This window comes from Hermetia illucens, chromosome 1 (genome assembly GCF_905115235.1).
Source record: "Hermetia illucens chromosome 1, iHerIll2.2.curated.20191125, whole genome shotgun sequence".
Lineage (NCBI taxonomy): Eukaryota > Metazoa > Arthropoda > Insecta > Diptera > Stratiomyidae > Hermetia > Hermetia illucens.
In genome coordinates this window covers 67,164,913-67,192,657 of record NC_051849.1, presented here as the reverse complement: position 1 = coordinate 67,192,657, position 27,745 = coordinate 67,164,913, and the positions used below count along the sequence as shown (strand labels likewise).

The 27,745-nt window shown below is 42.4% G+C and overlaps 1 protein-coding gene across 3 annotated transcripts in view; it reads left to right on the top strand.

Annotated features, from left to right (window-relative positions):
- Positions 1–27,745, top strand: part of LOC119661721 (serine-rich adhesin for platelets) — a 375,597-nt gene that overhangs the window by 1,296 nt on the left and 346,556 nt on the right. The window lies entirely within an intron of this gene.

Genomic DNA, 27,745 nt, shown 5'->3' with positions numbered 1-27,745 from the left:
TACGGCTTTCCTCCGTGCTCGCCGCTTAATTAATCACTTGATTATGATGATCGTGATGCGCCTTGGCGGTGCTGCCGTTTAGTCGGCGGTCGCGCCTCGTCCCTTCCCACTGGCCATTCCTCAAGTCCATTCAGTCCGCTGAGGCGAGTCGGTGTGCCGAAGTTTATTAACCTCGTTCCGGCAACGGCCATGGCGAAGGCGATGGCGCACCGATTGAGACTCATTGGAGCTGGCAGAGGACCGGGCTGGGCCGCCCGGAATCAGGTTTGCATAGTTTTGCAAACACGAACAAAACATTAAACATTCATCGGTTGTACGCTGTGTCTGAATGGCCGTCCCCGTCGTGCAGTCGTCCGGCCAGGCTGCCTCGGCTTCTTAGCTGGCACGAGATAAGCAGATATTCTTTGTCATCGCCGGCGTCCCGTTTTGTTATTATGAACGCGATTCGCCCGAAACGTTGACCTCCTCCTGTTACAGGCTGGGTGGCACTCCTCGAGAGTTCTAGACACGAACGGATTCTGCACGTGAGGTTAGCGGTTTGCTGCAACACTCCGGCTCCGACGTCGGAGATACATTATTTCAGCGTGCCCTTGATGTCACTCCCAATCATCGGGCACAGTTCCGTGCTTCCATTTGCTTCTCATTTTCCTCCACCGTTTCGTGGCAGGTGCAAAGTCAAACTCCGCTGAACGCACCATTGCACCGCCGGCTGCACCTCACCTGCCCCCAAACATTTCGTGCGAGTGCTCAGCCAGCCTTATCGGCCACTGTATCGCTTACATCGAGTGCCGAGAAGGTTATCGGAAGTTTCTCGCTCGCATTGTGCTGATACATATAAACTGATGAATTGCGCGCCAGACACTAGCAGCGTCAATAGAAGTATGAAATTTCGAGAGTAGGTGCGATTGCAAAATGCCACGTTCTCGACGCTGCGTGCCGAGTTGAGGGGCGAATGCTCCACTCGGATGGGAGCTTGTGGTCTTCTTCTGAAATTTGGACTTGACATTGTCGGGTGACCTCTCAATTGATCTATTGTTTGGAATGTTGGCTTGAATTATGCTTACGTGCTTTTGGGGACATGTTTTCAATTGCTGCTCATTGCAGGGATTGGAATTACTGAAATTACCCTGGAAAACGCGGTTCGTTGGGCAGCCTGGGAGCACCTTTGAAACTAGAAGTGGAAAGTTGTCCACATTCTGGAACATCTGCTTTTACATGAAACTCCGAGGATTTTATTGATTGCTAAGAAGATTCATTGGTAAATGATGGGTTGTCGAAATGAAAAACTGAAGTTTAACATATTCACAGCAAAAGCTAAGCATTTTTCAACCAGCATTAAAATTAATAATTTCCTCTCATTTTAGAATATAGAAAAGTTGTGCACCGACAAATTCGTTGAATGTTGGCTGGCCTAATTCGTAGGCAAGAAATGAGATTAATGCCTCATGTTTTAGGAAGAAGGGCTTCAGTGGTCTTTTGAACACTACCTGGTTCCGTGGAAACTGGGATATTCTACTACCAAAAATCTGATGCATGATACGCTCATAGGTGACGTATTCACATAGAAAATGTTCCGCGGCTTCCACTTCCTTGTTACAGGATGGATAGGTATCGTCTTGAATAATTCCTATTCTGAACATATTTTTAGCTAGTAATTTATGGCCATTCGGAATGCCCGAAATACCTTTGCATGTCCTGCTTTGCGACATAACTTTGCATTACGCTTATTTTGACCTGTCAGCAAAACTTTGGTGTGCCTGAGGGTGTGTAGGCTCTGCCATTTCTCCTTATAGGAAACTTGTTCTCAGTTTTCGATAGTGACATCCATCAGTGCTACTGACACTTCAATTGCTGGCTCCGGTCCCCGCATGAGAGAAATCGGACCTCGTCTTGTTAAGCGGTGCCCTGTGAATTGAGGCTTAACAATACACTCAAAGCCTTCCCTGCTTGTCTTAAGAGGCGACTAAAATGAAAATTTGTGGGCTAGCAACCTTCAAATTTGACACTTCACTGCTATCGAAACGTCAATAACGCTTCGGATAGGGCCTGACGTTACGGCAACGACCTTTGGCTATAGAAGATAGACTACGATTGCTTTCTGGAATGTGTGTACGCTCCTCGGTAACGAGGGTACTCAAAATGCCCGCTTTCTCCCATTTGAGCAGGATTTCCGGAGATATTCTTAGCGAAGTAAGATATTGGAACTCTGGAGAGTACTTCTCCCCCCTTACGACAATGTGCTTTTGTATTCTGGATGCAAACGCGAATCTGGTGTCGGGTTCTTCTGACTTGTGCCGCAAGGCGTGCTCTCTTGACATGGGGGCGGTTTCTGACAGACTTCTAACCGCAAGATTCCGGCCAGATTAAGGAGCATCGCAATTGTGCAATACTACGCATCGACGGGGACCTCCCATATAGTGGAGAAGAATTCTCGCCACGAGCAATTAAACGCGGTTTCGGGGAGGCTTCCTAAAGGTGACATTGTGATCGTGATGGGTTATCTAAATGCCAATATGGGATTTAACAACATCTTGCTCGGACATGTAATGGGGAAATGCAGTTTTGGCGACCGCAACGGTAATGGTGGGAGGTTTGTGGATTTCTGCAAATTCCACTGCATCATCATTGGTGGCTCATTGTTCGAGCATAAAGCCTGTCATTACGTCGGTTGGGCTACAATTGACTTACTCCATACGAGCAATCAGATTTACCACTTCCCGATCAGTAGTAGATTTAGGAGTTGTCTGCTGGATGTGCGTAACAAGAGAGATGCTGACTTCGTCCTCGAAAGGGATCACCATCTGATGGATGCTTACATTCGCTTGTGCGCCTGTGCCATGACAAGATTTCTCATCCACAATGATGAACAACTGAAAAGATAGAAAGAGCATTTCACCATGGTTCTTAATCGTATCACATCCGGTGAAGTTCCTCTTCTTGTGGATGGAATGGCTAGTCACTGCAACATGCGGTCGTCAATGCACTCAAATGGAGTAAAACCGCTGGGTTTGACATTCTCCTCGCAGAATTATTTATCGTTGGACATGCAGTTACTGCTGATCTGCCGCTTCCACTCGTACGGAAATCTTGGGAATCCGAAAATTTCCTGAGAAGGTGGAAGAAAGGAATGATCTTAAAAAGAGAGCCCATTCTGTGTGTGATTATTGGAGGGGTATCTGTGTGCTCCGTGTCGACGCAAAGATAATAGCTAAAATAATCCTGGAACGCATCAAAGAACATCTCGAAAAGTTGATCGACAGAGAGCAAGTTGGTTTCCACTCCGGATCCTCGTGCATTAACCACATCAACACCCTACGAATCATTTTGAAACAGTGCACGAAGTTTAGATCTTCACTTCACCTGCTCTTCATCGATTTCGAGAAAGCTTTCGTTAGCGTGAAGAGAGAGTGTATCTGGAGTTTTCTACCCAGGAGGGTCATTCCGGAGAAACTAATTGCTTTTATCAGAGCGGCATACGATACTGCTAAATGTCACATGCTGCACCGAGGTAAAATCTCGGAGAATTTTGGGATTCAAAGCGGAGTCCGCCAGGGTTGCATTCTGTCTTCGATATGAGTTCTTCTTGTTATCGGTGACGTTCTTCATGCTGCCCTGTCCGGAGGACGTGGAGGAGTTCAATGGAAGACGATGCTTATGGGAATTTCAGGTTACCGCGAACGATGACGCGTAGGTGTAGTTGATGCGCTATACCCCACCAAGGGGTGAATGGCAACCATATCATTCAAAAAATTTTAAAGAGAGCGAAATAAATAGACATCTGACGTTACTAGGTCAGGCGAGTATGGGATCTGTACAGCACATCCTATCCATGCTCCAATAATTTTTTACGGGTCACTAAAGATGTGTGCAGAGCCATATTGCCGTGATGTTGTGCAACTCCTTTGCGACTGACGGGCTCCCGGCGTTTCTGGACGAGAGATTCCTTCAAACAGTTTCATTACTGACAATACTCTTCCGTGTTAACCGTTCCATTTCTTGGTAAGCGCTCAAAAGTGCCACACCCTTCTAATTTCACCGCATTGAGAACATAACCATTCTTTGATGAAGTTTTGCTTTTTAAGTCGTTTTAGGCGGCGGGTCTTCGCAAAAAAACAAATATCGAGTTTATGTAATGTTTCTGTGTTTTGTTCGGGTGATATAACGTGGGTTTGATCTGATCACTGTCACAATTTTGTCGTCATCAATGTCAGTGGGGCGTCCTGACGCTGCCAAACGGACCCCGGTGGTAGCAAAATTTTACTAGCACTATTTCTTGCCAAAAAACTCAATCCAATAGAACTGTGCCGGATGTAGTTCTCATGGCATCGCCGCAGAGTTGAGTCATAATTTAATAAAATACTTATTCGAATACAAAATGCTTATTATTTTATTTATCTAAATTCTTGGGTTGCTCAATATGTTTGTAGCATCATAGCAGGATTGTTGTGAAGCAGTATGGTTTGAATTTGTCGGTCTCATTTCTTCAGCTGATTTGCTTCATTTACGGGGTGCAGTTGCGCAATTTATAGCTCCTTGGTGGTCGTACTGTTTCTTTTAGTCATCTCCTCCTCGAACTGTGGTTATTCTGAAAAACGAAACAAAACATAAAAATCTCAAACTCTGGCATTTCATAGTTGACCTTGGCAGATACACCCGCTCTTGATCAGATCCGAGGTTTCAATCTACCGAGGGCTCGCCAAAGCACTTCTATCGTGCATTAGCTCACATGAATTAGATTTTTATAGTCGAATAATAAAGGCGCATACATCCTTTTCTTGACTTCAGTATTTTATTAATTGCCTTTGTTTCGAATCTCCCAACTGCGAAGGATTTTTTACAGATTACGATTTGTACCTCTATGAAACCGATTTTGCAATAAGGTATCCGAAGAAAAGTTTCAAATTATTCCAGAGTGGACAATCTGTGAAAAAGGCCAGAACAGAACTCATCGGCGGAGTATAGGACTCATGTGTTGGCTGATTTCTCGTCACATCTAGAGGCTAACTACTGCGAAAGCTCAACAATTATTTAACTCCATTGGTGTGAAGTACTATACAACTGTGGTCCTCCTTAATCTAGACCGGAATTTTGCAGTAAAGATTCTGTCAAGAACTGGCTCCCAGATCATGAGAGTGCGTCTTGCGTTAGCCATCCGTAATATTCTGATATCGGTTTGGCAGTTACTACCACTGCTTTTCTAGAGTACAAAAGTGTAGTGCCACAAGAGAAAGAGGCGTACTCTCCAGGCTCCCAGCCCCCATTCCAGGTAAGCCCTGTCCAGCTTATATATCGCCGCTCCAATTGGGAAAAGAGAGCATCCTCGGAGCCTATAAACGGTTTGCGATAGCCATGCGAGGTACAGGTAGCTCTCCTTTGGCATTTGTATATTTTAGTCTGGAATTCCCTTCTTCCGAGAATTCCTAATCATTGTTCGTCATGTCTGTGGTTGGTTAGATTTTTTCTCTGAAGTTAGCGGTTGTAAAGCAAAATGTTAACCATTGCAATGAAGCAAGTAACGTAAAGGCAAATGCCATGTCAATTGTGATAGTTTTGTTTAAGAAGTAGGCCGTTTAGATGGAGATGATGTTCCCGCCTCCACCTCTCGATTGATTGATTGACATAGTGCTCCGAACTTGAATTACGACACCACCTACAATCCCCTCTGACAATCAGGTGAGAGTGAATACTGAAGCCATTCACAACACAGCCCTCCGCAATATCTATAAGGGCGAAATGGATGCCGCAATAACCGCAGTTAAGAGAGAGCCTGGAGATGAAGCATCAACAAATGATCTTCACAACCACCTGAAGAACGTTTGATACGGCCGCAAGAAAAGTCGGAACGGCTGCTTTGACGATGAATGTAAGCTAGCAACGAACCGAAAGAATGCCGCATACCGAGTAATGTTGTATTCTCAAAGAACGCGGGCACGCGCAGAGACTTATCACAAACTCCGTCGAGCAGAGCACTGACTTCACAAAAAGGAAGCCTGAGAGAACCAACCACTCTGTGAACTCGAAAAGTGAAGGGGGCAACCGCACCAGGGGCGGAAGTTTTACCAACAAGTCAGCAGGATGAAGACTTATACACCCCGATGCTCATCCTAACGAGACAAAGAGGGAAATCTGATCGACAGAATGGGCATATTAGAACGATTTGTTGAGTACTTTGATGAGCTACTGAAGAACCAGAACATCGGCGAGTTGGAGGTCCCGCCAACTGAAGACGACGGACAAATACTGCCACCATCAAGTATAGGAGAAACAGTCCGTGGAATTCATCAGCGAAAAATCATAAGTCGCCAGGAGCCGATGGAATTACAGCCGAATTGGTTAAATATGGAGGCGACCAATTACACCAAGTGGTAACTTATGCTCAAGGTATGGGACAGCAAATCAATGCCTGACGACCGGTAAAGAGGCGTTATCGGTCTCATACATAAAAAAGCAGATATTACACAGTGCAGCAATTATAGAGGTATTACGTTGCTGAGTACCATCTATAAGATATTCTCCACTATCTTGCAGGATAGCCCCGTACACTCAGAACATCATTGGTCCATACCAAAGAGGCTTCCCTCCAGGCAAATCGGCAACAGATCAGTTGTACCATCTATTCATCGAGAACTATTGTGCCGCTTTTACTGGTTATAGTGTGCCTAATGATCATAGTAGGGGGTAAAACTGTACACGGCCATGCAAGAATTCGGTATCCCGACGAATTTGATAAGACTGACTAGGCTAACCCTGACCTATGTGCGAGCCCAGATAAAAATAACAGGATCACTCTTAAGACCGTTGGACATCAACAACGGTCTACGACAAGGGGATGTGCTATCATGCGTCTCCTGGCCCTGGAGAAAGTGATCCGTGATGCTGACGTAAATTCGAGGGGTACGATCCTCTTTATGTACACCCAACTACTGGGCTATGCTCACGATATCGACATCATGGGAAGAACGACCCGAGACGTACAAACTGCCTTCATCCAGATCGAGCAGGCGGCAATTGCCGCTGGGGGCTGCACATCAATGAGGGCAAGACAAAATTCATGGTGGCAATGTCAGCATCGAAAACCAACCAACCGACAACATCAAACCACATTGGCCAAACGGAAGGAATACAGATAGGAGAATGCAACTTTGAGACCGTTGATAATTTCTCCTTTCTATGGTCGAAAATCACAAACAGCTACGATGATGAGCAACAGAGCCTATTTCAGCTTACAAAAACTGTTCCGCTCGCAACGTCTCACCATAGGGTCAAAGCTCTTACTATGCAAGACGATGATCTTGCCAGTTGGGACTTGAGTTCTTAGCAAGCAAAATTCCGAACCCTTGGTCGCGTTCAAGAGAAGAATCCTCGAAGAATTTTTGGCTCCCTACATGAGGATGCAAGATTCCGTAGCCTACATAACGATATGAGCGATACCATGACCGTCAGGTTGTAGATAAAATCCGTCTCAATAGGTTATGGTGGGCGGCTCACTTAATCCGTATGGATGAAGGTGATCCAGCCCGGAAAGTCTATAAGGGCAATATTTATAGTAGAAAAAGAAGTTGAGGCAGACCCTGCCTGAGCGATGGCGTAGATCAGGACGCTAGACAGCTTTTAGGGATACCGAATTGGTGGATCTCGGCGCAAAATCGGGATGTCTGGAGTTCCTTATTAAGGCAGGCGTAGACCGGATACCGGTTGTTGCGCCGTTGATGATGATGATGTGTCCAAGTTCCTATATACCTTCTAAAAGGGATTTCAAGAGGAATCGAGGTTCCAGAAGACAACATGCTGCAATAAAGAAACATTAATTTCCCTTACGATGAGACAGATTACGATACACCTATAAAGATGGAAATTTGCTAAAGACATGAAAATATATTTCGCTGATGCCAAACAGTCGAGGTTCTCCCACTTCATCTACCACACATCCTCACTCCTTTCTAAAATAAATTTGCTCACCATATTTGGAATAAAACGATCCCAAATACTTTCTAATCTCTAAATCTCCTAAATCATCTTTTAGCGTATCCATATTTGTTTTTGCTCTTCATATTTACTTTCAGTCATAAATGTCCGCACTCGTCTCTAATGAAAAGCTGAGCTCCAACTGCTTTCATATTTTTTTCGCATCACCATGCAAATCTCCAAACAAATCGCACTTTTCAGCCCACACGCAGCATATGGATGCAAAGGTGGATTTCCGAGCTAGAATCGGTGTATCTGTATCTGAATGCACCGAAACTCCAACGCCTCAAGTGCTGTCGATATTTCGTTTCATCTAAACTTTTGTCTTGGATTTTTTTCGCGTTCTCTCCTCTGAATATTCATTTCACCTTGTTGGTTGCAACATAAAGCAAGCAACAACGGTTTTCGGATTGAGAGTGAGGTCGGTTGCTGCTGGTGCTTAGTCATAGATTTCGGCTTAATTTTTGGTGTGCAATCGAAGAGATTTCGCTTGGCAATTGGGCGGCTGGGATCACGGGGCCGACAGATACACCTTTGAATTCAATAATGCCTCAGAGGTATCTATTGTGTTGGAAGGTTATCTGGGTGCAAACGTTTATTCACTTCCAATCTACTACGACAGGGGTTCGATTATTTTAACTTGTTTATGTACGGGGAAGTGTAGAAGTTTAACATGAACCGTTTGGCCACCAGACGTTGAGATTTGACCTCGAGGTTTTTTATAAAATCGTAGATTGTCAGTTTGAAAATTCTTGTGCTTGGAAGAATGAGAAATTATTCATAAGTGGTGTACAATTTCATAATAGCATGAGATGGAGTTTGTTGCCTTTCAGTGGGTTACATTGTATTGCAGCATTTAAGCAGAATAACGTGACTAGTCTTGAAGACATGTTTCAGCGATTGAGGATATACAGAAGACTTTTATGTATTTATTACGGTTTGGAAATATTTCCCAGTTTTGACTATTCTTCGTAAGTTGCAAGACTGCTTCATGGACTAGATTCATCCTGCACCCCGCAAGAAATCGTTGATGATCTGAAGGCTCAAGGAGCCTCTAGGCAAGTCCTTTATCACTGCCTGGGAACACACAACCAATAATTCGCTTCGATCAAATCTAAAACAAACAATCATTCTTCACTTAACGTATCCCTGCGTAAAGTATGACCAGTAAATGTTCAAAATCATCGACTGTCCCCGTAAACCGTTCGAACTGATCAAGTTCGGTTAGGGGTCGTGGCAAGCAGAAATATTCAACAGCGGGCAACGTATCAAATCCCGATTTCCTCGAATTCACTAGGAAATCGCGAGAATTTCTATAAATGTTCAATACGACGATTGGCATCCTGACAATGAACGCTATGATCATCGAATTGAACATCGTTTCACATCAAAGTCATCCTCATTTTCCTTGAAACTCAATTGTCCTCGGTTTACGTTTCGCTGTTTACTGCCCAACCAGCCTTTCCAAAACGATGATTTCCAATGGATCCACTCTTTCTGCACCTCGCAACCAAGAATACGAGTTAAAATCTGGCACCTAATAATAGGTGAAGATCCTCTGGTCGGTGGTTCGGTATACTGCCGAGCTGGAATGGAGAAAGTTTCCACCAGTTTCTAGCAAACAAAACAAACACCAAAATAAATTGGTAGGTCCTAACAAAATCCTGTCCAGAGTCTTAAAAAAATATGCTCCAGGCATTTTCATTTCCTATTTTCCTCTGGCACGATCGGACAGTTAGGTCTATTATCGACGAGCAATCTGGCTCCATTGCACACTTCCTAAATTTAATTTCTTCAATCGGCCTAGAGCACGGGCTTGTGGGACTTAAAACGGACATTATTCTTTGTATCAACTGGAGGACTAAGCATAACCTGCGCAAATTTACCGGTCCGAACAACGTTCGAATGACTTTGCTAAAAGAGCGAAAAGCCAAGGATTTACATATGTTTTTTAAGGAACCGAAGGTTTATTGACTAGGTATAGCAGATTAATGGACAGTTAAGATTTTATGGTGCCCATACATTTAAAAGTGGGGTGTAACTTTTTTTTTCATATATTCATATATTTTTTTAAAGTTGACTGGAAACCCCCCTTAAGTTTATCCTAGAATCATTTGCAGCAACTAAGTGCATGTTGCTCACACTACTGCGTTAGTGCAACTGCCGTGATACACGATCTCGGCCAGCGCATACGCGAGCTTAGCATTAGCGGTACTATGTTACAGGAACCCTCAGTAGTCAGTGGCTGCGATATGGGCTTGCTTGCGGACGACGGTTGTCATTAATGATATGCGTCTGTGTTGAAAGTCTCACTAATAAGCGGGCGTATGTGTCTTAATCTCGTGGTCTTCAGGACGGTGATTTTCTGCGAGCATGTATCTATCTGAATCCTCCCCTGAAGTCACCTGGGTGAGATGACTGAAGAGATGCGCAAAGGCATTTGGCCCTTGAGAAGGTCCTGTGATTGAGCCCAAGACGCGCTTTACTAAGTTCATGTATATATTAGAGCCTGTTATGAGGTGCGAATGGGGTCTAAGCAGGGAAACTGCTAGATCCATATATATGGTACTTTTTGTTACCTATTCAGTCTATGGGTCCTCTATGTTGTACGACTTTGTGGAAACTGCTCTATGCTTGCCAGCAAATGGCATTTTTAACGTGTCTACTTGTGAATCGCACGATTCCAATCGACGCTATGCAGGTTTTGTTTGGGATTCCTTCTTTTGATCTGGAATTAATTCGGCGTGCCATGGCCTACAGGATCAAGGAGGCGGCGAACCTTTGCAACAAACTGATTTAATTAGGGTGGATTAGGTGGAGGGATTTGGAACGCTTGCGGTCAAAAAGTTGTTAGAAGAGAGTGTAACAACTAAGTGGCAGCTTATATGGGAGAAAAGTGGGAAAGTTGGGTCACATATCAGCAGGTGAAATGTGTGTCTCCCAGAGGGAGCTCCATCGTGGACTTTGGGCTTGAGATGGACTTCCATCTCACCGGGGATGGTAGCTTGAATGAGTTTCTCTTCTTGCGGAACCTTGCCTCCAGTCAGGGTTGTATTGTGTGTAGGGCTGATTCAGAGGACTGGTTTCATGTTCTCTGTGTCTGTCCAGCTTCCCGTGACATCCATTATCTAGACAACATGAGAGTTCACGTAGCGAACGGTATCTTTGATTTTAGCCAGTTTTTTCTAGCAGTGTTAAGGTTCGATGTGTTAATTTCCTGCAAGGGACTCGTCTGAAGTGGCTCTTCTGTGAATCCTCAATGCAACGTCTCTGGTACCATGTGTTATGGTTATTTTTGGTTGGCCCCCTAGTGGGAGTTTCATGGGGGTTGTGGTTATGCTCAAGCGAGAAGAGACCTTCGGGCCTCGACGTGGTCTTGCGTTTCAACACGGGTGCCGTACTCCTTAGTTCGGTAGAGATTTAGGTATGCATGCTAGCCATGCACTTGGTATAGACTGGTACCGTTGTTGCTTGTCCCAGCGGGGCTCTGATTGTGGTCTCAAAACCAATCCATGTCCTTAAGAAGACCGTAGGATTAAGTCTCCACGACAGGTACCTACGCTAAACACTCAAAGGCTTAACTGTTGATAGCCGCTAAATTAGTTAAGTTTCAAAGTTTGTTAATAATATACATGGTTGCAACTCACCCCTTGGTGAAGTATGACAATTAAGTCGGGGCTTTGGTCCTATGCTGACAACTTTGAAATAATGTCTACATGTCAGGAACTCAGGTTTGACCTTTGGGCCTCCGGTACATGCTAGGTTGAAGGGTCGAGACGATGAGACTGGACCTTGAGCTCTTAACTTTCATCACTGTGCCCGTGAGATCACCTGATAAGTTCGGGGCTGATTCCTAATCACAAGGCTACTGCTCTTCGATATTTTCCCGGCCGGTTTTGTGGCTCGTTATTTTAATGGGCAAAAGTGAAAATTACTAGATAGCATTAACATCTTCATCATGGCAAGAATGTCACTTCTCGTTGGCGACATTAATTGCTTTCTTACCATCAATACCTATAAACGCAAATAAAATGCTAAACACATCCACTTCGTATCTCATCTACTCACAAACTAATTACTAGTTGATGCTGCCTTTGCAAACGTATGTGGATAAAAATGAATCTAAACGTGTAGCAGGATCAGCGTACGTGGTTTCTATCCATAATTCCCGGCAGTTCTTCTTCCAGGCGCTTGTATGAACAACATTCATTTTCAAAGACCCACTCTCTGCACAGAATCGCTGGGCGGCATCATAAATTAGGCATCGATTTTATTGAGAAATTGCCTGAAGATATTTTTTGCAATCTACAGTTTTTGCCTACGTTAATTCGCCACGAACGATGCATTACGTGCATTTCTCCAGAATGAGAGGCGTCCAAGAAGTCTCGCCTATGCGTTGCTGCAACTTACTTCGCCTCTTATTTTCTAAGTAGGTGTCAATATCTTTTGCATTAATCCCATCTGTTTAAGGTATTACATTTCACTGGAAAATGTTGCGGCTTAAGGTGGAGGGTGCATGCGCGAAGTTGTCTGAGTTGTTTAGTTCTGAATTTCTCATAGTTTTCTAGCGAATATCATTCTTGGGTCACTGAGTTGATCTGACGGTCTTAAATCGGTAAAATTTTGTGTGTAAACTTTATAACTTTCCAAGAAAATCAATGTTTTCCGTTGAATTTAGGCAGCTTCAGATGTGAGTTGAATGTAGGAGTAAAGAAAGGATAGATTCAGTCACGTTTCTATTTATGCAAATCAACTCCGAAGATGAAAAATGATCGCGTGTATCTTATTGGGTAGAGTTTTTAGAAACAGTTGTTCCCATATATTGAGCAAGGCCTTACGATTAATTCAGAGATAATATTTGGAATAAAATCAAGGCCAAACAAATGATACATTTTCCTTATACATCTTAAGCATTTTTTTTATCCATAAGTCAAAAATTTCTTTTCCTTCACATGCTCCCATCCCCTTAAAAAATCAAACCTCCGCTGGTAGACGTAAAAAGCAGCACCACACAAGGTAAAATACTCTGGCGGATCATCTTTTTAAGATTCTTCGAGCCGCTTCAATTACTCTTTGTCGACTGTTTTTTCGTTGTAATTGGGCATCGCATTTTACCCGGCTGGCATCTGGAGGCTGTCGAAGATTATGTTGCTGTTCTTCCACTGGGAAGAGGCTTCTTCTTTGTTCTCCTCGGGGGGCAATCGAATGGAATAATATGGCGAATTTCTACATTGGCATCAACATCAACCTCAGTATTGGCATTATCAGAGAGAACTCGTTCTCTGCTAAATTGTTGCCAGATTGTTTGGATACCATATACCGGCCATTTGGACTTCTTGGCTTAGAAGATTCTGAAAAGCAGATACTGTAGGCTTAAATTTTTGTGCCAGATTTTTACAAGAACACTAGTTTGAAGATATATTTTTCAGGGGACGTTTCGGACAGGGAATGCTTTGGAATACTTTAATATGGAAGCACCACATTTTTCGTCTACATTGCACACATTTCTTTAATGAATCCTTTCCGTCTATCTTCCATGTTTTCAGAATATTTAAATAGATTGTCTCAAAGTACTACTCACTGGGCAAATATTTCCCGCAACCAATGTAAATTGTAATAAAACCATAGTTTATAGGTTGCATTCATGATTTAAGATTGGACCCTTGCCGAGCTTCGATAACCATTAGAGCTACAAGTCTTGACATCTTCTGGACTTTTGGCCAGGCTGCGAAAAAATCTATGGAGGATGTCTTTAAGAGCTACAGACGGAAAAAAAGAAAAATGGTAAAGACTAGTTCATCGGCAAAAAGAAAATGGCAAAAAAGTGCAGAGGCTTGCTGTCGTCGTGGTCGTGCAATGACTTATATTCAATGCTCCCCAGAATTTCACCCAAGTCAATGAACTGTAGTTTTGTTTGCAACATTTTACGGACTGTGTATGCTTCCAGTTGAACTTCCATTCGCCGATAGTTTGTTCTTTTTCTTTTTTATTCGATTCTTGGTTTGAAATCATCAAATTTGCCTATGGTGAAGTCCCAATGATTTACCCATAGTTTTAACACAGAGTGTGGGATATTCGCGCAGTTTGATTAGGGAATTAGCCGGATATGTAGATCCATATGATGCAAGAAGCATTCCTTCTATGCAAAGAAAATAAGGAAATTAAGTAGAGGTAAGGGTATAGTAATGTACTTTTGTGGGATGATAGTTTACAGAAGTCCCACGCATCACAGACGTTCGCTGGAAGCGATTGCAAATATGAGAGGCGGTCATTGATACTTCGTTTTAATGACCTCTATTGATGGAACTATCTCTTCCTCTATTAGGAAACCTTTTATGGAAGAAATATAGTTTGATTTTAAATAATTGGTTTTTCAATGCATTCGATATGAGCTCCGATTTTATTCCTATGCTTCAAAGCGAAAAACCACCATAAATAACTAATTATCGGGTGTGTCATTGTGTGTTGAAATTTAGCAACAAACTATTTGGGGCAAGATCGGCGGTCATAGGATATAGCTAGATCGACTTTTATTTGAAAAGGATTAAGCGTTTTTTAGCATTAGCTCAAGTTTTCCTTGGTCAATGGCGCTACAGACCAAATCGAACCTTGACGTCTCATGCATCGCTTTCAATCTTGATCCAAAGACCGCGTTCTCCAGTTAGAAAATCCTAGAATTAATCTGCAGTCTGCGTCCACTGAGTCCTCCCTAACTTTCCTTGGCTTTTCTTCCGAGTTGGCTATCATCTTGTTGTCTCTCAGCACTCGTTTTGGAATCCTTCCCTCGTGCATTTGTTTGATGTGGCCAGCCCATTGCGGACTTTGAATAATAATAATCGTTGGCGCAACAATCCAATTGGATCAGGGCATTGAAGTGTGTTAGAGCACTTCATTCAAGACCGTAACGGTACACTACAGTACACTGAAGGAGGCAATGTGGTCAGCATTGCGCTCGCCCGAGATTATTACCCTGATTTGACTCAGGTACTCATTCACAGCTGAGTCGACTGGTATCCGACGTCAAATCACGATACAAATCCCACTGCCGTCAGCGAGATTTGAACCGCGACCTTCCGCACGACAGCCTTGTGCTCTAACCACTCAGCTATCCGGACACACCGGAGTTTAGTTGGTGTCGATAATTCATACAATTCATAATTGAAGTTATTTGTGGGCTAGCAACCTGCATTGATTGGTTTCTGGAATGTGCGCACGCTCCTCGACAACGGTACCAAGCGTCCTTAGAATGCTCGCTTTCTCCAACTTGAGCGGGAATTCCAGCAATATAAACTGGACTTTCTGGACCTAAGTAAACTAAGATGGTGGGACTCGGGAAGTACTCCTCTCCCTCCTGGGGCATTGTGCTTTACTCGGGAAAGTCAAGTGGTAGCAAGGCTAATCTGGTGTCGGATTGCTTCTAATGGCTACCGCAAGGCGCGTTCCCTTGACCGGGGAGCCGGTTTCTGACAGACTTCTAACTGCAAGATTTCGGTCCAGATTAAGGGCAATTTTCCAATGCTCGCACAAACGGAGCAATTAAACACAGTTCACGGGAAAATTCCTAAAGTTGATATTGTGATCGTGATCGGTGATCTGAATACCAAAGTGGGATCTGATAACACCTTTTGCTCGGACATGTAATGGAGAATGGAGTTTCGTGAATTTTTGCAGCTTCCACCGCCACCCGCACATTGTTCGAGCACAGAGCCATAGAGTCAGTTGGGTTTCAACTGACCGACGCCTTACAAGCAATCAGATCGACCACGCGATCAGCAGTAGATTTAGGAGTTGTCTTCTGGATGTGCGTAACGAGAGAGGTGTTGACATCGGCCTCGAAAGGGATCACCATCTGATGGTCGTTTACGTTCGCTTGCGTGTTGCGTCCTCTAAGTTCACCGTCGCCCCCTTGTGCGACCCAATTGTTGCTCGACAGTGAGGGAGCTATCTTGCTGATCAAGCGGCGGTTCTACTGAGTAACCCGCCTGACAATATCGATGAGTATTGGGCCGCCATCGAAAATGCTCCAGATCAACATCCTGCGGATCATTTTGGAATATTGCGCAGAATTTAGATTTTTGCTGCATCTGCTCTTCTTCGATTTCGAGAAAACTGTCGATAGAGTGAACAGGAAATGCATCAGGAGGAGTTCAATGGACGATAACATCTTTCCTCAAACACCTCAACTACGCTGTTGCCTTGGCCTTGGACGGGAGATAAACCCCAACAAAACCAAGGTTTTCAGTCTGGCCGGTCATCGTACTCTCCCTATCTGATCAATTTGTATATCTAGGAAGCGTGGTTTCTATCGACGGCGGCACCCAACTAGATGTTGCCCGACGCATTAATAACCCAAGATCCACTTTCGTTGCCTTGTTTAAAATCTAGAAAAGCAGTTATCTCAACACTAGGGTCAAAGTCAGACTGTTCTGTACTAGTGTTGTGGAATCCAATATTATTCGAAAGCCCTAAGATTTTGCCATTACCCGACTACAGTGGAGTGTGGAAACAGTGAAATTCACTCTCCCTAGATGACCGACGAGTGGGTTGCACTTGGCGCAGGACAACTGGGGACGAGTTTGAGCGTCTCGGGAAGTGTGGGGAAACTGGAGCGCATTTCAGGCAACGGCGAACGATGGCGCATAGGTTTGGTTGACGCGCTATACCCCACCAAGGGGTGAATGGCAACCATATATATTAGATATGATTGAAATTATGCTCGTCACTAACCACTTGACTCAAACGAAATACATGACAATGTTCCGCATACTAGCATTCGCCTTTCTAGTTTGCGTCATGTATTTCGTTTTGACTAAAACTCGAGAGCCTCTGCTCACGGGTATAATGAAGTGGCTACCTTCTAGATGGGATTGTGTTATTCTGGCTCTTAGCATGGATACTATCCATTGCGTAAGACACTCCTCCAATTTTATTTTGATTAGCACCTAGAGCGTAGAAAAGGGTGATTTTTCCATGGTCCTCCTTAAGTGGATGTCCCGGACGCGCACTAGAGTGTTTAATATGAAAGCTTTGAGATTGATTGACCGAAAGTCCTTCGCGGTCTTCTAGGAGTGACACTTTCTGACAACGAACTGCAGTGTCTGTGTTAGATTGAAGAGAAACACACTCCATAGGCGACAATATAGAGAAAGTCAGCTTAATGTCATCGGCAATGAGCAAACAGGGGCAAGTAAGGGGGGGGGGGGGGGGGGGAGTTGGTAAATTATAACAAACGACCCATGAAGAAGAGGAGAGATGGAGCAGGGTGTGCAGCTGTCAAAAGTGACGCGGGAGGATCGGTTGGAAAGATAAGAGGCAAAGTGGCATGGGAACGCTTAGAGACGAAAGTTTGAATAGAAGTATCTTGCTATTTACAGTGTCGAAGACTTTAGCGAAGTCAGTGTAAATGGTATGCACTTCTTGCAGTCAATTTAGACATTTAGCAACACAGTTGATAAAGTCGAGCAAGTTGGAGGCAGTGGACCTATGCTTAACAAAGTCATGTTGCTTTTTTACTATGTGATGGCCAAAGTGGGCGGATAACCAGATGCTCTCATATCTCCAAGATTTTGGAACAGGAGGAGAGGAAGGAAATGGGACGGTAAATCCCGCCAAGCGTACGATCGGCATTTTGTGAATGGGGATATGAGAGCCTCTTTCCACAAGCCGAGAAAATGATCCTCTTCGAGGCTTTTGTTGAAAACAAGGGCTAGGCGAAGGAGGTAGACCAGTTTTAGGCAAAAAGAAGTTTGGAAAATCATCGCAGCCAGGGCCAACATTGGCATCAAGTTTGCCAATGAGGTACTCGACAAGAAGAGGGGAAGATGGGGATGGTAGGCGATATGGGGCAGGTTACATCTACTAGCGGGAGAGAAGAAGGGGAAGGAGAGGGAATATAGACAGGAAAAGTAGCGGCAGAGTGAATCACAGGATAGTTGGGGGGAGTTAGCTGAGGAGCCAGATAATTTAATGGACGGAGGGGATACCTGGGCAGGATAGCGGGAGTTGTGAATGTGGGACCAGGAAGATTTGACGTTTCCGCGATTGAGTGAGTCTTCAACACTGGTCACTGGTTTGGACGTACGTATTAGGGATTTGACCGAGGACCGCAGAGTTTTGAAAAAAAAAAATAATTCAACGTAGGTCCTAGGAGTCCAGAACTTCTTCTCGCAGTGTGTTTTTGACGAAGTCTTTTGTTGACTTCATTGGTGAACCAGACAAGGTAAGAACGTAAGCCCTTAGGAAAGGAGGTGACGTAACAGAGGAGAAGATCAGATAAAATGGTATATAAGGTGTTGAGTGCTTGGTCACACGTTAATAGAAAGGGGAGGGGAACCCAGTTGATTGCTGCCAGGGCTGCTTTCACAATACGGACTCGGTAGATTTGCGCCCGACAGGAGAGTGGAGTGGAGAGCGGGAGGGAAGGATAGATGGAGTTATTAGGGAGGGAGGGAAGGCCAGGAGTAATATTCTGGCAGTAATCTATCGATTGGCAACTGGCAGTCCTTATGACTAACTCGTATCTCTGCAGGTAGTTCCTATGTTCCTTGGTTTTCTGAGAAGGTAAGGAACCTATACAGCCAAATTTAGACAGAAGAGTATCGAATTGTGATTTGAGAAGAATCTCTGATCAGATATTCTCCACCCTATATCATCCTCCCAACCGTCATCTTTGCTTTCCCGACACTGAATCGCTTTTTGTATTCCGCTTTCCCCGCTTCCAAGCACGTTCCATTTATGTGGAGTAGGAAAGTTTGACTGTTTGAATTTTTGACAACTCGATGCTAACAATCGGTCTCTTGTGTATATCGTTTAGGACAATTCAGAGCTTCACGTCCTTCAAGGCGTCAATGTTGTTAGCGACGTACGAACGAGAAAGCCTCTGGAAAACTCGTCATTTCATGCTATTATGTGGTATCCACGGACCAACTGGGGGATCAAAGCAGCAGATACATTCCCACTGTTCCCGTTTACCGTCCATGATGTGTATGATGACCAGCTCCAGCAGCCTGGCCTCAACGTTGACCAATACCTCCAAAGCCAGTTTCCGACTAGTGGAGTTGCCATCCACCAGCGCCACTTACTACTGACTCCTGCTCAGGCCGTTAATTCTTCGCTGTCTGTAGAGGTTACTTGGCGTCGCAGCCCTTGCAAACTCCTCTTGCTTTTCTGTTCGACCTCATTCTGACATGGGTTGCGCTTAAAGGGCTCCTGCTGATTTTCCAAGCATTTGTTCTTCCTCTTTAGTAAGGTTCTTTTCGTCCGTTCGTCGACAATAGTGGCCTCGCTATTCTTCGGATTGTTTAGAATAAGGATGGTCTTCTGATACTGCCTCCACAGCAGGACTCTAGCAGACTTACAGTATACTTATCGGTCCTAGTTCCTTGGGGGTCCCCTGTTTTTGGTTCCAGGACATCTTGGCTTGGGTTCCTGTCAGCATTTTTTTACGGTGAAGGGAAGACAGTCGCCGGACTGGTGCCCCGGTTCATTCGCCGGCTGATTGGGCTTTGAAACAACTAGCAGGCAAACAACTTCGTTGGTTGGATAAATTTACTCCCAGCCTGGGCCTGTAATATAAGCTAGAAATCTAATCCTTGATACTATCCCTTTCTATCTTGCTAGCTTTGTACCATATAAACATGATGCCCGGAATATCCCACTTTAAACGAAAATGGTAGATGAGGTGACAATTGCGAATTTCCGATTATATTAGCACCTCACATACTTAATATCTATTTTTATTAAACAAATAAATGCATCTAATTGCGTCACCACATTCATATGAGGAAGAAACATTTCACATTATTCTGGTTTGCCGTTACTCCAATACGAAAGCGGCTCACCTCTAAGAATTGTTCACCGATTTCTTTCATTCCATTTGCATCACTTTATTACTTCTCGAGTATTGCTTAAAGCAAAATAGCGTTGATGTCCTCATAAAAAAATAAAAATCGATAAAAACTTGGATATGAAGTTGGAGGAAGATATGTAGGTATTCGTGATGCATGTTCGTATCCATACGTTAGTTAACCAAGTTGGCATTGTCGAGGAGCGACTGGTATTATTAATGCCATGGTATATTTTCCGCTTGTTGGCTGCACAACAAGAACACTTGAAATGTTCTACAGTGAAGTGAATGGTTGCCGAGGGACGATGACAATTACTCTTAATGCTCGCTTACTTTTGAACCAGAGCAGAAGATGCAATTCACTCCAAGAAGTCGGAGGATTTCAAGATAAGGGGGAAATATTTGAGAATTTCCGCTAATTTGCTGAAGAGCGATAACTTGAATATACATTTTACCTAGGTTCAATTTGTCCTGTCTCTGGCTAGGTGTGAATAGCCTAGAGTTCCACCCAGGAAGATCGTTTTAGGGATTTCTGGCAACAATATGAAACTACTCCATGAAATAGAAGATTCTAGATGGAAAGGCTGCCGTCCGCAGATGATCGGAAATGACTTACAACATATTAGTCATATCTCGTATCGGAATTGTTGACAAGAGCCTTCTTCAGGGTCGTTCTGGTCACAGCACACTTATTTCTAGCAGAGACTGATTTCGTTTTTGGTTGGGTGCTTGTCATTGTAACGTGAAAGAATGTCATTAAAGGAATTAAAATTTTCTCTCAATGAAGGAGACTCTGCAAACAGTTGGGAAAATTCGAACTCAATTTCTTTCCGATAGATTTTATGAGTTATGGGAAATTTGTGGATGGTTAATATTCTCACGCGGAAAATCGATCTTTTTTGTAGCCAGCTGGTCCGTTATATATTTTCTTGTCTACAAACACATTTTGGCATCTACTACCACTGTACTATCATTGAACTTTAGATTCCCTCATATAACCCATAAGATAACAATCATCCCCTATGACCTCTACTATACCAGGCCGGCGGTTACTTTTCCATATCTGAACTTAGTTTTTTGAATATTTTACAGTGACTAAACATAATTCCGTTCACCACTTGCATACTTAATTGCACGTATGCATGCGTCGTCGCTATCGTCGTTCTTCCTGACCTAGCCAAGCGTACGTTTTGAATAATTTCATGTAATCATCAATTCCATTGGATGGTTGCTACTTACTGCTGCTATGCCGCTGCTCATGTTGTGACTTTTGCTAACGCTACCGCACTCTTCGGTATACTCCAATTAGAGCCCATTTCCTGAAAGTAAAGCTCTTGTACGCAGTGCAACTATGCAACATAACATGAAATCAACGCAAGCGACGTAACTCAAAAACCGCACAGCCATGTTACAAACGAGGTCTTTTTTCTTACAATAGTCGAAAACACTGCAAAATTCGAAAATAGTTTAATGTTCGAGTTTGAAGTGGAGCGTTAGTGAGATATTTTCTTGGGGGAATAGTGATGAATGATTTTAAGGGTGGTATTCATCTTGGGAGAATAAAATGTCTGAGACTCTCATACAAACGAATATATATGAATATATTTTAAATTAGTAAGCCAATGAAGGAAACTATCTTCCAAATCAGTCTTTTACTTAAAACTTTGGCTAACTACCCACTTCCTAAATCAAACCTAAAAATGAAGATCAAATTTTTGATTCAGACCTGTAGTCTTTTTAGCTAAAGCCCTTGGCTCCTTTGATATTTTTCATGTAGTTCATGATTATTGCTGTTGCTGAAAGCGACACGAGTGCGCCTCATCCGTTTTATCACATTCAGTTGGAGCCCCACCTTGCGTGCACTTCACTATTCAAGAATATACTCTACCAGCGCAAAAGCCTGCAACATTCAGCTCGGCCTTCTCTTGTTCACATGACGGAAAGAACCACCATCAAACCGTCACACAAGCGTTACGCTTTAGTGCTTTTCGTAACAGTACCGGTCCGCACGAGCCCCAATGTCTTCATGCTATGCTGCTATAACTATCATGAAACCAGCCAGGCCTGCTGTCTCGGAATTTTTTCTTTTCATGGTTGGAACTTGTTCGATATAAAATGGATCTACCTCTAACTGGTGAATTACGAATATCCACCTGGCATGTAATAACTACTATCTTTTTGAATATTTGCAAAATAGGTGTGTAGAGTTACCATTGGGAAAATGGGGAGAGGTATTCGTGTGAAGAAAGAAGGGAAGGAGTAACCGATGACGATTCCTTTTTTTTCAGGGATTATTCAGGAAACAATGGTTTCATTCATTCGACCCAGAAACGAATTGTAAAATGAATTATTATAACTCGAGCTGCTATCCGTTAATCGATTGAAATCGATTCTAAACTAACATAAGTTTCTAAGAAGTTACAGTTAAAAAGATGGTTGGATTACAGAATTATATTTTTCATGGCATGTATAAATCCTGTGGGTCCCAAGTTCCGTAAATGTAACAAAGAAAGGTAGACAAGCAACTAACAACCAAAGGAACAAACTTCTTCTAGTCATCTACTCAACATTTTTCCTATCTATGACACTTCTATATTTCGCCTATCCGTTTCCTTTTGAAACATTGGGAATTCATACACTATTGTTGCATTTTTCTATGTAATTTTTTAATGTGATTATGTGTCTTCCTCTTTTTTTTTAAGTCTCATTCGGCAACGAGGTCGACCCATCGTATTAGTAATTTTTTTCGGTCAAAGGACCGACTCCACAGTCGAGAGGCTCCCAAACCACTATTAAGTTGATCAAACCGTCGCTGTTTTGGTCGACCTTTGGGTCGTTTCCCTTCGGTTTGAATATTTAGGTCAGCCTTGGCTTGTAAGTTCTTGTCAGCACGAATTACATGACTTTACCAAGAGAGATCGCGTATGTCCTTATTTTGGCTATGGCGACCGCATGTTGCGCCACTGATCCAACACAAAAGCTTCGTCTCACTTACCGCAAGGCAACATGCGTTACCTTTCGTTGCCGAGTCGTACTCGGCGACCACAGAGCAAACAAGACTGTAGTAGATTCATTTGAGACGATCGTTGATGCCATGCTTCATTCAAGCTGCAATGATAGGTGAAGTTATTTCATAGTTTAGTTCACTGTTGGCTGAGAGTATTAATTCCAGATATTGTTCAGTTCCCGGTGGGTCGTTGTCGCTGGTAGTCCCTGTTTCATTAAGGTCGGCCGTCAAAAATTTACATTCCCATAGTTTCTCTGGCACTAGGTGTTTCTGAAAGTGAGTTGTCAGATATAGTTGAGGCGTTGTTTCTCACAGCATCCCTCCATGAGTTTCCGTGCAATGTGCATTGCGTCAGTAGTTTCGCAATTCTTGAAGACCGCGGTTTGGTTTACGATAATTTACAGGATGTTGCAAATGGGATTGTCAAGAATGCGCTGAAATTCTCATGGTATGAACGTCTCGGACGGTAATTTGAACATTTCGACTACCTTCTTTTTCATATTTGAACGGTTATGTTTTTCATCAATTAGATGGTATTCTATCCTCCTCAGAGACGCAATTGAAGAACTAGAGTGTTAAGCCGCATGTCTTCTTTTCAGACTTCATCTAGAATGTTATCCCGTCTTGTAACTTTTTCCTATTTCATTCGTTTGAATGTGTCTCCAACTTCTGCGACCTTATCAACGAGAAATTTATAAAAGAGTGTTTCTTATCAAGAACCTTCATTTGGCATCGTCAATCAGAAGCCGAATATCTCGGCTGATAAACCGCAGCCCACGTTCGATGACCTGGGGGTAGGGTATGCCGCTTTGTGATTCGTATGTTTGGTTCGATTCTTCGATTTCTTCAACGCTCGTAATTGTCTGCTATTTCGTAAGTGAGATCATTTCTTCTTACTAGCTAAATTGCCTTTACTTCGTGGTGTTCAAATCTATAGTAACCAAGGGCCGGTGTTGAGATGCGATGATTTCGTAGGGAGAGTCTTTGTTATCAGTTATCAGTAAAGAAATGAATCGTGCTTTCCTCTGAGATAATAATGAGTAAATCAGTCATCAAAACGTTCGACTATTTTAATACTCACAGACCCTCTAAGCGACATCATATTGAATGCGTGGGTTACCAAACTACGGAAGTTTACAGCTATTTTTCCGCGTTTGCAATCTATGTCGCAACTTTTGGCGAACCATCCAGTTTCTTGCAGGGGGCAGATATCGCCTTTATTGATTTCTAGACGGATCTTGGCAGTGAGAGTATTGTGACAGAGGCAGACACCTTTATTGACTTTTAGGCAAGGCCGGAGCTTGTCCTGCCATGTTAACTGAGATAGACGCCTTAGTATTTTTCCAAGGCCGTTTTTCAACGTTATTGAATGATTCTTGATAGGTCTGTCGTGGGTCCTATCACCAAGGAAGATCACTTTATTTATCTCTTTTCTTGATCTCAGCCTTCTATTTATATTCTACAGAGGATAGTACTAAATACTTTGTCTCCAACCCTCTTCTTTTAGCTGAGTTCATGGCGGAACGATGGCCTTATGCTTTAGACAAGCCAAATATAAATACCTATTCATTATCACAAACATCATTCAAAATCGGAACCTAATAGTTGAAACACTGACAATTAACAACTTCGACCTATGCACTGCATCTGTTGTTTTGAAATCACAGGCGTGTCACTATTGTGTATAGGAATTCTGGTGAACGAGGCATAGAATCCCGAAATAATTGAATGGATTCAGCAAACACAGTTCATTATAAACGTTCGCAATTGAAAGGTGCTAGCTTTATACAGGAGACAACGATATTGTATTGTGTCGTGATTCGTCATCTGGTAAAAAATTTCAGGGTGTAATTTGGGGTGTTTATCTCACTACCTTATAATAAAAGACTGTCGTCCTCCTGCCCAGATAGGACAAATGTTAAATTATTCACTAAGGTATTCAAGTATTCTCTAATGTTTGTTCGAGAATTTTTTCCGGTCTTTCCGGTTTAGTACACATGATGCAATTAAAAATATTCTTAAATGTCAGAAAAATAAGGTTCATCATTTTCTACAAGATCTTAGATATTTGTTGTAATTTTGAATCAGCTTACCAACAAGAATTAAAGCGACTCCACACTATTACAATAATTATATCTAAAATCTTCACAGAAAAAATGATTGATAATTTAGTCTCATGATTCAGGCTACGGTTATATAGTATATTTATGTGGTATAATAATATTTGCTATTTAAAAATGTGAAATTTGTTGTTCTACTTCTTTTCCATCAATCACTAGGAGACATTCAATTGCATTGAAAGAGGGTCCATTTTCACCACAGCACTGGTAGAATTCCTTTTGTATAAGCACTTGAGTTTCGCAGATTATCTCTGACCCTTATCCTTTCTTTCCTCTCTTCTCCCCCTGCCAAGAATTTTTATCCAATGCTATTCTAAATTTCAAATGCAAGAATAATTGTTGTTTTATTTTTCCTTTGACAAATACGAAACTGACCTGAGAAATCGCGAATGCAAAATTGTAGGCCTTACAACAGAATTGTAACGAAACGTTAAAACGTCGACGGCTGCCAAAAAGAAACATAAAAAAAATAAGTGACTCGGCCGCTTGCATGGGGCCGAACACCTCGCAATTTGAAAGAAGTAATTGAAACGAGAGAGAATAGTGACATCGGACTGTATTCTCCTTTGATACTCGCTTTCAGCCTTAGTTGGCAAAGAAGCGCAGCTTCTCCGATTTTCATTTCACCTTGGTATCACAAGAGTAAAGGAATATATGGTTGTTAGAAAATTCTAACTGAGGTATAGCGTGCAAGGACAACTATGTGCCATTATTGTCGGTATTTGGCTATTCCGGTTGTTGGGGCCAGACTTTCTGGGGAACTTTCTCCTCTGTTCTGCGTCACAACTGTAGACCGATTCACTAGAAGTCGTGGGTTTCATTGCATGACATCTTGTGTCATCGTTTGTAGTTCTGATGGCAGCTGTTAGTTTCCCCGAAATCCTCCCTCTAGAGACTGCTCTTTGTCGATCAAGCTTTCGCGCTGTTCTTTGATGCGCTTCAAGATTATGTTAACCATTACCTTTGCAGCAAGATGTTCACAAAAATATGAACGAAAGATACCCCAAAAGGCATGTTCTTCCGTTCACTTCCAATGCTAAACAACAAAGTGCGAATTGTGCGTTAGCAGCATTCACTCTCTTTTCTTTGTCCGTTTGTCTTTTAAACTTTAGGGATTTAGACTTTACTAAGAAAATAGGATTAATTTGCAGCAATTATCCGCTTACTGTCACTATAGTCAAGTGCCTCCTAAGATTTTATAGATTTTGAACGAATATTGGAAAAAAATTTTGTCGCAAATTGCAGCTTCTCTTTCAACAGCAGAATATCCATATTTTCTTTCGAATTCTGTCAAATTGGGTTCAGATTTTATTCTTAGGAAGTGGCTCCTATCTTTTGTAGCGTCCTTGCTACGTGTTCATTATTCGCGTCCTTTGTCAATAATCCAAATCCTCCGAGTTACTCTCTTTTTAAACTGATTTTATACTAAACAGTGATATGGCTATCTTGTTAAAGTCCGTCTAAATTCTTTGATTGCAGAAATTGCCCTCCTCTAGGAAGTAGAACTTCGTTTCCCCGAAATTTATCCACATTATCTCTAATCTTTCATAATCCTCCAACGATTTTCTCCGGCCGCTTATCACATTCCCAGTGGTTTGATTCCCAGTTCTCCATCAGTCTTCCATCTCCTTGCCTCTTTCAAGCTCGACCAAGTGAATTTATTTGGCGGGTACCAACAAATTCCATGTAACAGTGGGGACAGAATCCATCTCTCATTATAGTAATGCTTTATCCAGGGACAATTTTAACATTTTGGAATTAGCATAATAAAATTACCAAAAATTGCCTACGACCGACATGAAATATTTTTTTGTTAAATACTTCCTAATATTAGACAATGTTTGGGGGAGTCGTGTAAAAACAATCTATTCCATAAACAAGGTACTTAGATAAGAGAGTGAATGTAAATAGAATTTCCGTAGTTTGAGAGGCGCTTAAGATATAGCGTTTAACCGACTTTAAAAAAGTCATGAGTTTTTTGGCAGATTTTGTTTTTTATTTAAAAAATCAAATAAATCATGACTCCTTTTATTTATTTATATTTATTTTAAATTTCTTTTTATTAAACCATAAACAGTAGTGTCTGGTTTTACAAGCAACTCTTTAAGAATCCTACTATTATTGACATTGGTGGTGCTCCCAGTTGTACGGAAAAGTTATCACGCAGAATGATAAATAAAACCATCAAAAAAGCGACATCAGTGAGCATTTTCGGAACCTCTCTTGCGGACCACCAATAAGAGCCTGACTTTATTTAAGGTTCTGCATGATAACTTTTCTTTTCAACCGCTATAGCACTACCTAGAGCGGCGGCCTCATGTAGCTAAAACCCTGCAATTCCTTCAAAATCATCTGCCAATTCCTCTAAGAAAAACTTTGGATCAGTGCGCTGCACGTCTTAAAAAAATAGAATTTGTCGATGAGCATGGTCAACTAACGCCTAGCTTATAACAACTGTTCACAGCCGTAACTTCCTCTGCATCTGTAGAAAGGATTTTTGGTGCATTTGGTCTGGTCTAATCCAGTCTTCGGAACAGACTGGGTATTTAAATGTGGTAAAATTAGTGTTCATTTTCAAATGGTTGGTAAATAAGAATAAGAAGAGGAATTTTTGCAATTTTCTTTAAAAAAACTTATTGAAAATAACTCATTTTTTTGCGTAGAAGTTTGGTTAATAATATAATAATAATATTCGGGTTTGCTTCATAGTACATATTAAAAAAGTTTTCGCGTGTGAAGAAGTTATTGCCATCAAATATCTTTGGCAAGAGTAAGAAATATGATACTGAGATATCCGAAAATACCTAT